At 39.8% G+C, this 17,722-nt stretch overlaps 1 protein-coding gene across 2 annotated transcripts in view; it reads left to right on the forward strand.

Annotated features, from left to right (window-relative positions):
* Window positions 1–1,229: 1,229 nt before the first annotated feature.
* Window positions 1,230–17,722, forward strand: part of GALNT13 (polypeptide N-acetylgalactosaminyltransferase 13) — a 187,306-nt gene continuing 170,813 nt past the window's right edge. The window contains exons 1-2 of one of the 2 annotated variants that reach the window (XM_025166288.2): window positions 1,230–1,499; window positions 16,371–16,580. The gene's annotated coding sequence lies outside the window, so the exon portion shown is untranslated. The remainder of the gene's footprint in view (window positions 1,500–16,370; window positions 16,581–17,722) is intronic. The other variant, XM_007427590.4, reaches the window with a different exon arrangement.

Genomic DNA, 17,722 nt, shown 5'->3' on the forward strand with positions numbered 1-17,722 from the left:
AATTGCTGGTTGACAGCTATGTCTGTGAATTGCTGTACCCACGCTGTTATCCCACCAAGGATATCGCACTAATTAATTATGTTCACAGCAAGTAAAAACTTTTCGGGTAGAGATTTTTACCCTAGTGGCAGGCAGAAAAGGAACAAGACCCAAAGCTGTTGTAGGAGACCACCATGATCTGTCAGGACTGTACACTAGTTCCCCTCTGTAAGAAGGCTAAAACACTCTGTAAGAAGGCTGTGCAAACCACCTCTGAATGATTGCCAGGAAAACAATATGGATGCGGCTGCTGTCACAGGGGTCTTTACCTCTACCTATAATGCACAGGTCTCCAACCGGCTGCCCTCAGGGCAAATCCCATTATCCTTAGCAATGGCTGTATTGTTTGATTTGACTGGATACTCTGTGTAGCTCAAGATCACTGGTGGGCACCAGTCTGGAAGGTGCCACTAGGGAGGTTGCTATACACGTGTGATCACTGCAATTAAGTCACACTAAATTCTTTGAGATTCAGGCGCATAAGGGTTGGTTTGCTGTGCTTAGAACTAAACCTTCGAATTTCAATTTATTTAAAACCGATCACCATGAGCTACGATCCAGTCAGAAGCGGAGGGGAAGGAAGCCAGATCCACCCAGAGCAGGCAGAATGGCATTTCTACTGTGAAACCAAAGGGACGATGCCCCTGTATACCACACAACATATACACGCCTTCCTAGATCCATGCTTCTCGAGGCAAAACTACAGATCTCTGAGTCATTAAAGAAGCACCGCCGCTTCCTTAGATTCCATTTTAAGCAAGCAAGCAAGAGGCTTTACACCGACGGGCGTGTGTGCGAGAGGGACAGAAAGAGACGCCCCCCCCCCCCCGTTTGCTTCAGTTTTTTCTCCCGGGGACCCGATGGTCCAGACATGCCAAAGCGGCTCAAAAAAGCTAGAAGGGCGGACCGGTTACGTAAACGTTCCCAGCACCCCGAAGAAGAAAGCTGGCCAGCCTCCTTTGCTGGCGGAGGAGGGCGCAGAAGGCAGAGCCAACTCACCGCGCGCTAACCCATTTGCTGGCCTCGGTTCCCTGGGCGGAGTGAGGGGGGTCGGTTACGTAAAGGCTACAGCCCAGCTCGAGCCAATCCCCTGGGTGATTTCTAGAGGCGGAGCCGGAGGGAGGGGGCGTGACTTAGCTGCCTGCTTCGGTGCCGCGGCTGATATTATTAGTAACAGCAACAGCGGCGGTGGCAGCAGTAGCTGCCTTGAGAGATGCCGGGATGTGAATGGTGCTCTCGTTCCTCCCGTTGCCATCCCGGAGGAGAGAAGTGAAGACCCGGGAGAGCGGAGCAGAAGCAGAAGCAGAAGGAGGAATCCGCGAGATGAAGAAGCCTCCTCTGGCCGCGCTAGGAATTTTTCCTTGGCAGGCGTGCCCTTTTTAATTTGGGGTTCAGTTGGAGCGGGGAACCCGTCTTTCCTCAGAACAGCAGCAACAGCAAGGCGAGCTGTCCCTTCGCAGGTAAGCCGCAGGGTGCAACGAGCGGCGAGGCGCGCAGGGCCAGCGATGCCGGCGCTGCTTCAATGCGGTGTGGGGGGAGAAGTGTCGCTGTACAGCATCTGTCTACGTTTGGAAGTGGGCTCGGGTGTGGGGCATTGACGGTGCAGCGCATGAGAAGGGGACAGCCCGTAACTTTGGCCAGCGCTTCTGCCCCTTGTCTGGCGGCGGCGGCGGCTTTCGGGAGGAGCGCGCGAGCCCCGGTTGCGAGAAGCGTGCGCGCGGCACTCCTCCGGCTCCCGAGCTCGTTTGCAGAGGCGCGCAGGCCGGCGGAGCAGCAGTAACTTTCTGCTTGGCTTTTTGAGCAACGGGTGTGGGAGGCTTGTGTCGTAGGGTGGTGAATCTGTTCGTGCGGAGCTATCCCAGAGGCACAGGAGGAGCAGCTGTTTTGGAGGCAGGAGAAAAGCGGGCGCGTTCACCTTTTTTTTTTTTTACATGAAATGAATCTACTTGCTGGTACAAAGCAGCATCTCTCCTTAAACGGAGGGCGGTTCGGCTGACGCTGCCAGCTGATCTTGGCTCCTTCGCTTCGTAACACCGAGGGAGCAGGGCTGGTCTCTTTCCAGACCCAGCGAAGTATGCAGTAGGTTTCGCACGGGACTCCATGGTTTTTCTCTGTCTCTGTGACCTAAGACGCAAGCGGCGATACAGTGCATTGGAAAGGTGACCGGGAAGAGTCTCCTTATTTTCCTCTCTGGGTGGTTGTTGCTCGAGGGCAAAGCTTACTGCTGCTGGCCACAGCTGGTGCTGATTGTCTGCTTGCTAGGCTGCGGATCATGGGCTCAGAACGGGTGGGTAGAGGAAAGGATCAAGAAAGGCTCAGCACTTAATGTTCCCTCCTTGCTTTTTTGCTGGAAGATTGCTGCTGCAGAGGAATGTCTGTGAATCCACATGTATCTCCTTCACAAGAGATACATGTTCCATTTTAAAGATGAACAAACAGACAAGCAAAAAAATACTGAATAGTAAGGAATCCTTAGAGTTCAGGATTTTCTGTCGGGTTGAATCCCTGGATTCATTTTTTAATGTCAGAAGTCAGTAGGGGAACAGTGCACCAGTGTCCTTGAACACATATAAACTCCTTTTCCTTGATAGTGAACAAACATCATTACAGTATTTTATGCCTGTCCAGAATTTCCAGATCAGTGGCCATTCTTTCCTGCCAGCATACCTGAGCTACATTATTTTTCGGATTTTGAAATTTGCTGCTTCGGTTGCCCATCGTCCTTTAAAATCTTTGTGCCCAGTTTTTTAATCCTCTACTTCCTAGTTTCTAGGGGATAATACAGAGATAAGGTCCGTTGTGCTCATAAGTATAGCTATTTGTAAAGCATGCAAAATCTTAACCAAAAAGTGTAATTTTTTAAAGAGAAACATGGCGGTATAAATTTTGCAAAGATTTTGGAATCAAGTGAATATTGTGTATAAAAGAGATGCCATGCATGCATGCATTAGATATAGTATGTCAATCCAGTCCTAACAAATACATCCAAATCTCAGAAGATCTTATGCTTAAGTATTCTTGGGATTTCCATCTATGCATGTTTGCTCAAAGCTAATTGTAAGCTTTCTTTACAAGTAAGTGTGCCTATAAACTTGATGGGAACTTCTGAATAAATATGGAAAGATCAGTAGTTAAGCTGCAGTCTTATACATACTTCCTTCTTTTTGAGCAAGTATGTCTAAAATCAGGGTGTGTTTCTGTCCATCTGTTGGTCTTCCTCTCATTCCAATATGAAAGAAGCAAAATGCCTGTAATTACCTTCAAATCTATGAGGATGGTAGCCATTCTAAAGAAGTTTAAATACTAAATAAGAAAGGAATTTTAAAGTATGCTAAGCAATAGATATTGCTTAAGTGAACTCTTGAGAATATGATACACAGCAAGACATTTTTACAAAATCACTATTCAGAAACGATACAACTAAAGGTGAAGTATTTACCTAGTAGCCTTAATACTAAAAGGAGGCAATTCAGTATTTTGACTACAGGCTGCCCTCAAGCTTCATGGACTTTATGCTGATTGGTGGTTTCATAGGAGAAAGCAGCCATGGAATACTTTTTTCCAAAGACTGGTTGTAAAGCAGGATCATGTATTGATTGCATAGTACTTTAGAATCCCACTTTTCTTGACTTATTCAGGCTTTTTTTTTTTATACATGCTTATATAGCAGAAAGTCATCAAGATCAAGAGCGTGCTCTGGGTTTATATCTAATACTGTATGGTTGAGACTGCATCTGGTCTAGGAAAAAGAACTGCAGCAACAGGAATGAGTGTTCTTCAGCAGAATAAAGCTGGAAATGAAAATGGTGTTCCATACAATTGACTCTAGGATACCATCTTAACTAAGTTAAGTCTCTTGAGATTACGCTCCAGATCCTGAGTTGGAGATTATTTTCTGTGTTGATTGATGGAAGGTTGGGGACATTCTCACAGACTTAATTTGTGGTCCTCTTCATATCAGTGTACCTCTCTCTGGGAATATCTGTATAGCTAATGAATATTCTAGGGAAGGATATGTTAACAAAGAGACCTTTGCTCCTTACAAGTAGTTATTTTCCACTTATCTGTGGGCAAAACCTGCTGGAGTACAATGTTTTTGACTTTGAAGTCTCATAATAATGGTCTCAGTTTGTTCAGGGCAGGGATGAAGGAGAAGGACTTACTTGTGATTGCCATCAGTCCCCCATTTTGAGTTATGATTATTTCAATCTCAACTATGCAAATAGAGGAAAGGTAATGGAAGTTTTGAGTTACAGGAATTCTGGACAAAGAAATATAGGAAATGATGCTTTGATAGAAGACAGATGGTTAAAAAACTTTCATGTTTTCTGAAGACAGCATACCACCTCACAATGCTTTTATATCTTTTAAACATTCACTCTGCAATTCTAAACACAGTCATTAGAAGATAATGCCATAATTATTAGATAATAAGTCATGTTGAACTCAGGGACATATTTTTGAATAAACCTTTTCAGTCCTTCATTGCATTATATTATGCCTTTTGTATAATTGCTTCAGAAACCAAGATGCCTGATATTATTTTTGATTCAGTTCTCAAACCAAGCTTATGTACAAAGGCACATTCTTCAAGACTTTTTTCCCTCTAAGATAGAGTTGACCTTTCTAGTATGTGTGGCAATGTATTCTAAGATTTACCTTTAAATATTTTATAACTTCAGTCAGCCTTCTCTATTTAAAGCACCGTATATACACAGTAGGTGTTAAACATAATATAAGGATGGAGCTACAGTCCTAAAGAAAGAGCTGATTCACTTTGGTCTTGAGACTGCACCTGAGGTCATATTGGGTTATTATATGAATTGGCTAGTTTGGATTGAAAATCAGTTTGGTGTAATGGTGAAGGCACCAGCCTAGAAAACAGGAGGCTGAGAGTTCTAGTCCTGCCTTAAGCACCAAGCCAGCTGTGTGACATTCGGCCAATAACTCTCTATCTGCCCTGGGAAGAAGGCAAGGGCAAACCACTTCTGAAATCCTGCCAAGAAAATTGCAGGGACTAGTCCAGGCAGTCACCAGGAGTTAATAATTGAAGGCACTCCCCCCTTGCCAAAAAGTTTGGATTAGAGTTTCTACAGATATACTTCATCATCTCACCCTACTACACAATCAGAAAAATACCGTTTTCTTGTTCAGTCAACATCCAGAAAAATCCAGTTATAGGCCCACTTGAAATTCATAGTGGTATGCACTCTCAGCAATGATGGCTTTGGCTTCTCCATATGGAATTTGAATTGCCACATTAAAGCAGCTTTTTAAAAATATTACATTATTTCCTATTTTTAATCATTATGCTATTATGCTCCCTTGTTAATTAGTTATAAATATGGTTTTTAAATTAATATCTGTTAGACATATGGTTTTGAAAAGCAGAATCATCCAACTAGAACTGTCATTTTTCTGTTGCAAAATAGAGAAAGGCTGAATATTTAGGTGCTTTTAATTGCTTGAAAATACTAAAGAGAAAAAATGATTAAGAAGACCCATGATCAGAATAAATGCGCTAGAAAAGGGGAAAAATATTGACTAGTAATTATTTGACTACTGAATTTTGAATACAAGCAGTCTCCTCTTGCATGTAAATCAATTCAACCTTGCTTTTGATAACTTAACCTGAGCTATTTTGTATGCTGGCGTACTGTAATAACTAAAAATATGAACATATACATGATAAGGTATATATGGAACACATTTATTTTGGCAAAGATTTTGTTTGTTTTTTATGATGTAGTTGGATGTCCACAGATTATTTTGCATTTCTTTGTTGTCATCAAGCTGTTTTAGTGTGTGTGCATGAATGGGCTTTCATACCGCCATAGAGCACTGACTGAAACAGTTTCAGGATTTATGTATCCAGATCATACCTAGAAAGTTCAACTGCACTTGGGTATTTGGCAGCCAGGGAAAAACAGCCTTAGTATATCAGATAAGGGTGGGGTTGTTTTTTTTTTTTTGCAACCGTTTAGAAAAAGCTCTCTCAATATTTAGTGAACTGGTTATAGATTTAAAATCCTTAAGGGCAACTGGACCTCTGCATGGAGGAGTCTAGTCCTCTGATTTCAGAGGCCAGTAAATAAATAAAGTACTTGTCTAAACTCACTGATAAAACAGAGTATTTTGTCTCACTTATTTAAGCGAAGGAAAGATTGCAATAATGATTTCTGCTGCCATGTAGCTTCTCTTTTCTGCCTCCCACAATTCCTCATTGCTGTTTAAAAGGTTCCTCTTTTAAATCCTTGATCTGCTACTTAAAAGATTAGACTGCCCAGATGCATGTGTGCAAAGCAGACTCCTGAATCATAACAGTTGTGTAGAAGAGAGGCTCTTGACAGTTACTGCTTGCCATAGAGAGATGAGAAGCACTTGTTGAAATTTGGCATGACAAGAGGCCCAATTTCCTTGATTTGTAGTCACTATTAGGAATCTAATCTAATCAATCAGTGTACAGATCTGTGTCTTCAGAAAAAAAATATTGAAAAGGATTAACATGCCTACTGCAAATTAGCAATATTTTAAAGACTTGTAGTTTGGTTTTTATCTGAAATGATGCTTTAATAATAAAGAACATTCAGTATGTTTTTGGCCAAGGTATTGTCATACAATATATCAATAGCTTAATAATATGTTTTTCCCTTGTGGGCCAGAATGTATATATAAAGTACAGCTGTGCCCGAGGCCTCAGATTTGAAGGGAAACAGGTGCTTTGAAGAGCTCTCATAATAACTGTCAGCAACTCTTTAAAGCAGTTTCATCTTTTCCTGGGATTGTCCGGCTGCCTCCACAGGTGCAGTGCAATCTGGGGAAAAGATGCCAAAGGGGTTGTCAGCAGGTACTCAGTGAATACAAGTGTGCAAAGCATCTTTTCTCCTTTAAATCTGTAGTGCTGTAATATATACATCCCCAAAATTATTCTAACTTGCTCCATCTTAAAGGTATTGTCTTAAAAAAAATTCCTTAACGGTATACTTCAGAAGAGTTTTCTGTGGTGGAGAAAATAAATATAGCAAATAAATTGGTATGTGAGAGTCAGTTTGGTGTATTGGTTAAGGGACCAGGCTAGAAACAGGGAGACCTTGAGTTCTAGTCCTGCCTTAGGTATCAAGTCAGCTGGGCAACCTTGGGGTAGTCACTCTCTCTCTAGGAAGAAGGCAGGGGCAAGCCTCTTCTGAGAAATGTTGCCAAGAAAACTGCAGGGACTAGTCCAGGCAGTCACTCAGTCAACACTGACTTGAAGGACCAAAAAATAAAATAAAATGGAGGCTGTTCCCTTTTCCTCCTGTCTTTTAGAAGTGACCAGGGTCAAACACAGCTCCTCTCTTTATGTAAACTTATCAGACCCAAACTGGCCCTCCCTGCCCCCAGACGAAGCCCCCTACCATCCCATCTAGACCAAGAATAGAAGCCTCCTCCCCAGATCACAGTACAGTCCAAGGGCAGCCCTCACAAGGGAATGGCAAGTAGTAACAAGCTGAGAAACCCCAACCTTCCATCCTCCATCAGCTGATGACCTCAACATTCCACCTCTTTCACAATGGGCTTTCCCAGCTCTGCTACCCTTCCTGAAAGGGCCACTTTGCCTAACAATAGAAATAATCCCAGGGACAAGGACTGCCTAGCTTCCCCCAAAGTAAATCAGATCTCTAGGATTTCCCGCCTTGTAGCCCTCAAGTTCTGTCAAAATCTTTGCTTTCCCCATTGTTCAAGGTCCCTCTTTCTTGTAAGGCAGCCACCCAATGATCGTTGCAATCAACATGGTTCTTCTCAGTGGTGTGCCTGTACTTCTGAATTCTGCATGACGTTTTCACCCAGCAGTTGATTTCAGATTTTGGTACTGTATTTTTCTTTTTTCACAGGAATACACACATGGGCCTATATATATATATATATATATGAAGGACCTCATGATCTTTCAGTATTGTGCTATGTATATCCAAACAACCAAAGAACATGAAAGATAAAATGAGAGTTGTGAATCGTTTTATTTCAGCTTGAATAAAGAAACACAGTATAAATGGTTCCTGGGATAGCAGAACAGTTCAATATGTTTAATTGTCAGCCAGGGTTTGAAAATCTAGCAAACTTGAAAGTCTCATAGCAGGTTAATCTGTGCATTAGTTGAGTTCTTGAATCTAACGGGTGAGGAATTGGAGGAAGTCACATTCCGGCTTCTTGCCTCTCTTTCCCTCCTCTCCCATTTTAATTCTAAATATGTTGCATTGTGACATTAACTGTTGCATTAGGGAAAAAAATACTTTTGGTCAGAAGTATTTGATAGTTGTAGTTATTTACATTTTTTGTATGTAAGTAACTGCAACTTTCAGCTGGAATTTTTCCAACCAAGAATAAGCATTTTTTTCTGATACATAATCAATACAGAATGAGCTGGCTTTAAATATTTTAAATACAGGTAAAGTGTGAGTCTGTGCAAATTCTTTGAAAGAAATGATACGGAATGTGGGAATGCATGCAAAGCACTTCTTTTTGAATGCTTAAAGCAACCATGTCTTTTTCCCAGACATATAGGACTGCTTTGTAAGCTGATCTCTGCTAGGTCTGAATGCATGTGTAAGCACAGCTAATTTACTCTGCTGGGAAAAATGCAGAATTAATGGCTGCACACTCTAGTAGAGTGAGCATCTTCCATGTGTCAAATGAATAGTTCTGAACCAAGAAAATTGAAATTTCTTGACCTTTAGAGTGCCCTCATTATGCATTCGAGGTAAACCTGCTTTCTATGCATTTATTCCTTGCTAATCAAACGACAGATGGCAATGCAATCCAAGTATACTTTAAAATATAACTGTGGACACTACTCTCAAGTGCCTGTACAAACTATATTAGAATAATTTAAAACTGAGGGCTAAAGTTCCAGCATTGCAAGTAATACAAACCAAGTAGCTACTGTCTGGTTTGTAACAGCAAAAATTATATTTTCTGTTTGAATGTAGTTTTTAATCACAGTTTGTCTCCTATTCTGCATGTAACCCTTTATTTTAAAAAAAACCTGATTTAGTTATATAAACTTGAGTGCCATCCTAATCTTTGAAGAAAATATAATTTGACCTGTATAACACAGAATCAAATTTAATTTAGAGCTAGGATTTGAAATCTTGGTTGCCTAAAAATATGATTTCAGCAAACTATGTCAACCTGTAAGCTACGTTTGAAGGTACCGCCTTATTGACATGAAAGAATAGAATAGAATAGAATAGAAATCTTTATTGTCATTGTACTACTTGTACAACAAAATTAAATGCCACCCCAGTGCGGCTTTAAAAATATAAAAACCAGAGAACACATAAAACATAACACACATAAAACACAACCTTCACATTCCATATTGCACAACCCCTGATGCTGCATTAATACTGCACTATATGATAGAATTCAGTATAGTTACAGCTCTAAGATAGAAGCTAATTTCTACTTTTCAATGCGCTGCTTGATCCCACTTCACTCAATAGGCTTTAATCAGCTATAGAGTGTTGAAGTGCAGTCCATATCACTGTAAAACGTTCCATAGTATGGATTATGAAGCAACATTTCCTGATGGAATTTTGTGGGGGGAAATGTCTGTTGTCAGGATGACAGAAGACTATCCTGGGAAGTTAAATTATGGAATTATCCAATGCTTTTGAGAGAATAGCCAATTCTGTACGGAAGCAGGTGTGTTTTATTTGGCTATAGATGAATATGAAAGGAAGTTTTGTGCTTATCACAAACATCATATGTGGGATAACACAATTATTCATAATGCTGCATTTTCTGAAGACAGAAATCTTTTAGTAAATACTCAGGCTGATGAATTATAAACTTATTTTTATGTAGCCTTATCTACCTTGTGCTGAACAGTATTCTTTCAATATATGAAACATCCAGCAGCAAGCAAAAATAATAATTTAAGGACATTTTAAATAGAATTAAAATTTAAATAGAATTTTTGCCACCTCAGTTGTGGTATGCTTTGGAAAATCTATAGTACAGCTAAAAGCTGTAGGATGGAAAATTATTAGAAAATAATTTAAGATTAAGATGGTTTTAATCTAAATATGTTAATTTATTATTTTTTTTCTAAAATCCATTTTAATTCACCATATCAGAATGCTAAGCAACTAGTTGTATGCTGTCATATCCATGAATTAAATATACATATCTTAAATTAGTGGGAATGAAATAATTCTTTTTTTTTTTTATTACAGTCTGTGATAGTATTTTCTGAGGGTTATATTGTGGTGGGTTTTGACTGCATTTCATCTTAGGGCGTGAAGAACTCTTCCCTGAAATCCTAAAGCTTGGAAGTCAGTCAGCCAATATTCGTCTAGATCAGTGTTTCTCAAACTTGGCAACTTTAAGATGTGTGGATTTCAACTTGCAGAATTCACCAGCTAACCCTCCTTATAGTACGGAAGAAAACTGCTGAATGACTGCTCTGCTTCTGAAGCAGAAGCTGATGGCTGTGTTTCTTGCGACAAGCATTAACATTTTACTTTACATTGCTGTGCCCAAAGAAGTAATTTTTTTCTAGTGTATAAAGCACTGTAAAGCAGGGAAATGAGCATATAAAAATAGTGTGTGCTTCCAATAGGATAATGCTTAATACAGAGGTGGGCAAGCTAGTACCTTCCAGATGTTTAGGATTCCACGTTCCAGAAGCTTTACCCACCATGGCCAATGGCAAAAGTTGTGAGTTGTAGTAACCCCAAACATATGAAAGTCGGTAGTTATTTGTGAAATAATTCAACGTTGCTGCTTTTGAAAATAGTATTCCAAATTAAGGTGAATCTACTTGTTTAGGTGGACTCTCCTGTTTCTCTTCTTACTTATTTCAGTCAGTGGAAGCAGAAGTGGTACATTGTTGTACGGTGCCCAGAGGCGCCTGTGGTGAGATGGACGGTGATATAAATTGATTTAATAAAATAAAATAAAATAAAAAAATTCCCTCCATCATGTCCCCCAACATTGATTTGAAACATTTGAGAACCCTCTGTAGCAGCCTTTGAGCCTTTCCGCTGAATTGCTCATTGGTGGAAAAGGAGCATTGGATTTCATTTTTTAAATAGTTATAATTAAGCCCTGACATTGGAAAATTTGTGATTATTTGCCACCATATCTAGAACAATGGTGGAGCAAGTATTTTCAACTACATTAACATTGCTGTTGTGTTTATTAGTATTACAATGAGTAAATGCCAATTTTGGTTTGTAATTATTATAGTTGAACACATAAAGTGTCTTTTCGAGGCTCTGAAGAAGATATTTAAATGCTTCATTCTCCTCCACAGTTTGATTGCAGTGTTTATGGGGGCTCCAGTTTTTTGGAGCAGTTGCTCTTCCTCAAAAGAGACCTGGTCTTCAGTGCCTTTTATATCCTAATTAACTACCATCTGTGCAGGGAACTCATATCTGTAGGGAACTGGTTTGGCTGTACATTTTCTGCCTGATTTGATTCAGGTTAGAGATTTTGATTTGATCCCTGACATAGATTTTAGAAAACAGCATAATAGATAAATGTAGTTTGGAAGCATAATGAAATATAAAATCCAACTCACCTAATATTTTTGAAATTACTTTTAAAAATGTAATTTTACAACTTAATATAAATGTTTTATATAGCAAAGAAGTATATTACCTCTGATTACCTTTGCCTGTCTAATAAAATCTGACAGGGTTGGCATGCTCCAAGTCCCATCAATTAAGTAGTGTCATTGGGTAGGACCATGTAATAATGCCTTCTCCATTGCCATGGCTGGCCTGTGGAACGGCATTCCTCCTTGAGATCTGGATGGCCCCAACCCTGCCTGCCTTTTGAAAGGCTCTAAAGACCTGTTTTTTCTTCTAGGTCATGTGGCCTTGGGAGCCCGCCTTGTCTTTGGTGATTTCAACTGCCTCTGGTGCAACATGTTTTATTACACTACTGTATATTATATTTCATATTTTGTAGTTATTTGCTGTTGCCTCTCTGACTCATATGTTGAATGGGTAACTATACAAATTGAATAAATTAAAAAAATAATCTTTAAATGTTGCTATATCCATTAACATGCAGAGGAGGAAGCATAATTAATTAGTAGAATATTGAATTCTTCTCTCTTCCTTTGAAGGTCCGGGGAAGCAATTTAAATAGTCCTATTGCCTGCTACTCCCATTTACAACAGCTATCAAGTATAGGTTTATGACCATGCACAAACAATATGGTTTTCTGTTTCATTAATTTAACCTGGTTGTAGAAAAATTGACTAGCATTACCCAATAGAAGAACCTGGTTTTCCTCCCCATTACCCAAAATGCTGTAAACAGACGATAATGGAAACTATCTGTCTAAAAAGGCTGAAAAGGAATGTGTATAATCCTTCCGTTAAAGAGTTGAAAACATGTTTGAGCCTATTGCAAATAAGCAGGATTTGACCCATTAATGTACAGTATGGTTGTTCAAAATAGTATTTTTTTCATTAATAATTGTCTGCCTTTGTTGAGGTGTAGAATACCTTTGTATCTGAACGCTTTTGTAGGAAGGAGGAGATGTAAGGCTGAGATGAGTTGCCAATGACCATCAATGGTTCAGCCCTATGCACATGTCTGCTTAGAAGTAAACACCATTAAGTTTAATCCCATTTAGTTCCAGGTATATACTATTGCACAGGAAATGAGATTCGAGAAATTCCTTGTTTAACTTGCACAGCTCTGTTTTATATATATGTTTATTCAGAATTAAATCCCGTTTAGTTCAGTAGAACATGAACACCAATAAGTGTGTATACTCTTAGCTACAACTTTCCATTAGTGCAAGTATTTTGCACCATTACTTTTGAGCAATTGCTTGGATTGTTTTATATATTTGACCAAGTGAAGTTGTATATCACTGAATTCTACCAAAATTTGAGAATGCAAGCACCACAGGTACTATGGAGAAAACTACTAATTTCGTTGCCAAGCAACTGCTGTCAAATGCAATGCCTCACAGTGAAGCTGTTGATGGATTCAGCTGTGGAAAGTTAAATGCGTACAAAAGAAGGCAGGCAATAATATTGTTTAATTTGATCTAGTAGGACTTCTCAGACATATATGTTACCAAAATATTACTTAAAATTTAGGGTTAGGATAATATTTGTTGAGAAACAGGTAACAACATGGTTGTATATTGTATTGTTTCTCATTGTCTATTCTGATTTGGAGTTAAAGAGATGAATAGCCTATCTTTAGAAATAAGTCAATCAGAAGTATGAAATGAATTAATTTTTGAGAGACTGTTCCCTAAAATAGGACTAAGAAAATGTTGTCAGGGGATGTGCTTTTACTTGTGAACATTTAAGGGCACATGAGACCACACACATGTGTAAAGTGGGCTTGGAGTGTTAGAGGGGAGTGTCTTGCATTTCAACTTGGGATTGTTTTGAGCTTATGGAATGTAAGGAAGTGGACAAGGACCTCAGCAATATGAGCTCCTCTACCTGTTGGCTAGATCTGCGCCCCTCCTGGTTCTTCCAGGCGGGGCATGTGCGGCTGGATTTAGGTTGTCAGTTACGTTGGGGTAGCAAATGGTTCTTTGAGATGGGGTGTGATGCTACTAGCCTTGAAGGAGGCAGTGTTGCACACCCCCCCCCTTTTGAAGAGACTGCTTGTCAATCTAGCCATATTTGATAAATTTCTTGCCTGTGATCCCTATGTAGGGAAGATGGTTGAAAAAGTGATGTGGGTTGCACTGCAGAGGCCTGACTAAAAATCGGACTAACTACATTAGTCATTCTAATAGATTACCTTTGTTAGGACCTGGATGAGGGACTGTAGCCCTCCTTTTGGACATCTAGGCAACATTTAATACCATTGACCATGATATCCTTTTGGACTGCCTGAAATGGTTGGGAGTAGGAGCCACCATACTATATTAGTTTCACTGCTATCTGAGTAAGCTGTCCAGTCAAGGATCATGGGGAAACAGTGATTGAGCCCTTGGGTGCACCATTATGAGTTCTTGCAGGACTTGGCTCCTTCCTCACATTAGTTATATGAGAGAGGTCATCCATCAGGTTGGAATGAGATGTCATCAATATTCTGATTTACATTGCCACCCCATGCAAACCTTGAAATCCCATAGATAGTTTGAATCAGTGTCTGGATGCTCCTAGGGTGTGGGTGAGGGAAACAAGCTCAGATTCAACCTAGCAAGATAGAAGTACAGTATGACTGTAAACGTTGGGCTTATCAGCTAACATCAGTTGCAGTATTTGCTCTTAATTGGGTCAAGGAGCTGAAGGTGTTGGTCTGTGACTTGGGGGTCCTCCTGGACTCACAACTCTTGCTGGATCAGTAGGTGGAAGCAATAACTTGAATGTCCTTTGCCTAGGTTTGGTTGGTATGCCAGTTGCAGCTCTGCCTTAACTACGATGCACTAGCAACATTAGCTTATACTCTATAACTTCACAACTGGACTGTTGCAACATGTACATTCAGCTGCCTTTGAAGATGACCTGGAACCTATAACTTGTACAGAAATGAAGCAACCAGACTGCTGCAGTTGTTGAAGAAATCTGTTACTGCAAAATAGGATCTGTCTTGGCTGCCAGTAAACTACTGGGGCCTAACTCAAAGTGCTGGTAATCACTCCGGTGAAGGGTGGGGATGTATTCTTGCCTTGCCAAGAATGATTCTGCCTGTCTGGTCTAAAAATCAAGGGAAAGCCTGCTACAGAATTCACCTTGCCACCACAGGAAGTCAGAGGGCTCTGAACTACTGCTTGGTAGTAGTTCTCATAGTAGGAACTATTCTCCTGTCAGTGGTATGATTGGCCCCTGCCCTCCTTTTATTCAGGAAGGCCCTTAAAACAGTGTTTTTTTTAATGGCATTTATTGTACGGTATTGTTTGCTTTGTTTTCTTAGTATTTTGATTATTTATGTGGTTGGAATGTTTTAATTGTCAAGATATTCTGTCTTAGTTTGCTCCTGTACATTGCCCACAGTCAGTTAGGTTGGGGCAGCTTATAAATGCAGTTAAACAAATATATTTGATAGAATGTAAGGTGACAAATATTTCATAAAATAACTCAATCTCATTATATTTCTATGTTCTCATGAATGATCTCATGAGAGTGTGACCCCTTAATTTTTTCAAACATCATTTTAAATTTTACTTTTTTGTTGAACTTACATGTTAAAATATTTAGTTTTACAATATTTCTGTCTGCAACTGCATTATACAAAACGATGTCCTCTCCCTGAAAAAAAATCTGTTCTCTATAAAACCATGACTGGGTGATTTGACCATGAGATAACGGTAAGTATAAATGATGAGGGTGTCTCGCCAGGTAACATGGCAAATGGTTCTTGGAGACAATTTGCTAATCCCCCATGCTGATATTCCAGCCAGTGTCATGGTGGCTAGGTGTGGCGGCTTACTTGGAACTGTAGCTACTATGAGTAAATTGAGGAAAGTTAAGTTTTCCCCAGCTGTCTCGTTGTTTAAAATAATCCAGCAAAGGCATGTTTACAGAAATAGAACTGTTGTGTAGCTATCCCTGCTTCCTACCACAATATAGCGTAATATGTTGTGCAAACTGGCCACCAGTGTTTGCACTCCCTCCAGATTTGTTTTAGTTCCTTTTCTGGATGAATAACTTGTATGACACGTAGGATCTGGGAAAGGAAGTGTGATTTTTAACCACAGCTTGCTAAACTGTACCAAATTGAAGCCTTGGTTTATGAAGCTGGTTTGTTTCAATGCATCATTTTGTAAGGCTGTTAAACAGATCTCTTCCAAAAACCCTTTGGGGACAAACGTTGTGGTTGGTGCCTATCTTTTTTTATTGGCTTTTGAGTAACTTGCTTAGTAATTTTCTTTGCTGTTTTTACTATCATTTTATTGACGTGAATTGGCAGTTTACATTGTTATGATGGTTGTAAACTGCTAAGACTCATCATGCTGATTATGGTGGTATGCAAACATAAATTAATTAGCCAAACTATAGATTACTGTCTGGACATCATGCTGAAAATTGCTTTATCTAACTCAGTAATATGATCTTCAGTTCTTCTCATGCCATGCCAGAGGTGAATGAAAAGCTGCACATAAAATTATTAGAGGTCGTAGTTCAAGTTCTTCTGGAAGTCTGTTAGTACTTAATTTTGGATGAAAAAAGAATGTTGGGATTATTCTAAGACTCTTCTTCTCCACCAGTGCAGGTGTATTTAGGTCTCAATTGTAGATACGAAAACTAATCTTAGATTTTTATGGATTTTATGATTGTATTTTTAATTATATATTTTAAGTCAGCAAGAGCCATGTGTTATTAATATTTAATAATTGTCCCCTTCTGTCAACAGCAACTTTTGGAAGGGTGTGCCCAAATTTGAGGGAGTGACACATGACCATTGGACCTGAATTGGTACATCCCTGACTATTCCTGTTAGGACACTGCAGTGTTTTGGACTGGAAGACATAAAGATGATTTGACGTCTGCAAAGATGCTCATGTAGCACCAGTCAGCTGCAAACAATTGTGGAAAAATACATATTTAGTCTATTGAGTTACAGGTAGGTGCTACATGTACATCCAGATGTTCTCTGAAACTTTTTTTTTGGGGGGGGGCTTCAAATATAAAAAGCCACCCAGCCCTGTGGTTAACTCTGGAAGTTGTGAAGGGAAAGAGGAACTGTGGTCAGCTAATGGGAAGATGCAGATATGAAGAAATGACCAATAGAGGCTGTGGTTTCTGAGAAAGCACAACATTCTCGACTCACACACCCTGGCTCACTGTCCTGCAGTGCCTGAGAAATGTGACTCTCATTTCCCCCAGCTCTGAATATCAAAGGATTTAGCATGTGTGCAGTCATACCGTTATCAATTAGATACAAATCCCAATTCACTGCTGTACTATACCAAAGTCCCCATTCTCTAGGGACAATTTTGAAAGCTCTGTGTAGTGCTTGTGGTGTTGGATCAAGATACAATTTGGTAAAGCTTTGGAGCAAGAGAGCTGAATGATCTGGACCCTGAACTTGACTAAACTTCATTAGTTCAAATGAAGCCGTCAAAACTCTCTCTCTCCAGTGCTAAACAGAGGTATGGGGCTAGAGCCACAGCTTACATGTTATTTAAAGAACACACAAACCATAGTAATTTGAGGAGTCAGTTTTGGGGAGATGCCAGGGACAAAATATGTGTACTGCCATGAGGGTCAGATTGTCTTTATGGTGAATCAGATTGTCAGTGGCAGCTACTCCTAAGGGTTGTGTGTGTTGCCTCTGGAATCATGGGAAGCCTATGCTCTCTTCTGTGCTCTGGAAGAGAGCTGTGACTCTCATGTTCATCTTCTTGAGCTTCCTGAATGCATCTTGTTGGCCAGAAATAATACAGAATGTTGGCCAGAGATAACCAGATTGGTCTGATCCAAAGTCTTGCTTATGTTCTCATGAAACCAATACCTGTTAGAAAAGACAAGCCAGAATGATATCTTAAAGTTATCTTGGACTTGCATCTGTTAGAAAAGCTGTCAGCTTGGTTTGCCTTTTCTCACATGTGCTTTTTTCATAGCAGCTCTTTTCACAGCAAAAGTACAGTATTTTCAAGCTATCCAGAAACCTCTTTACAATATTTAGCTCAAGGAGACTCTTGATTTAAAAGTAAGGGAGGGAAAGCATGCAGAACATAGCTTTTGGAATTTCAACCCTGTTAC

The sequence above is a fragment of the Python bivittatus genome, unplaced genomic scaffold (genome assembly GCF_059951505.1).
Source record: "Python bivittatus isolate LINGU-HERP-01145 unplaced genomic scaffold, Pbiv_v1 ctg000480_np1212, whole genome shotgun sequence".
NCBI lineage: Eukaryota > Metazoa > Chordata > Lepidosauria > Squamata > Pythonidae > Python > Python bivittatus.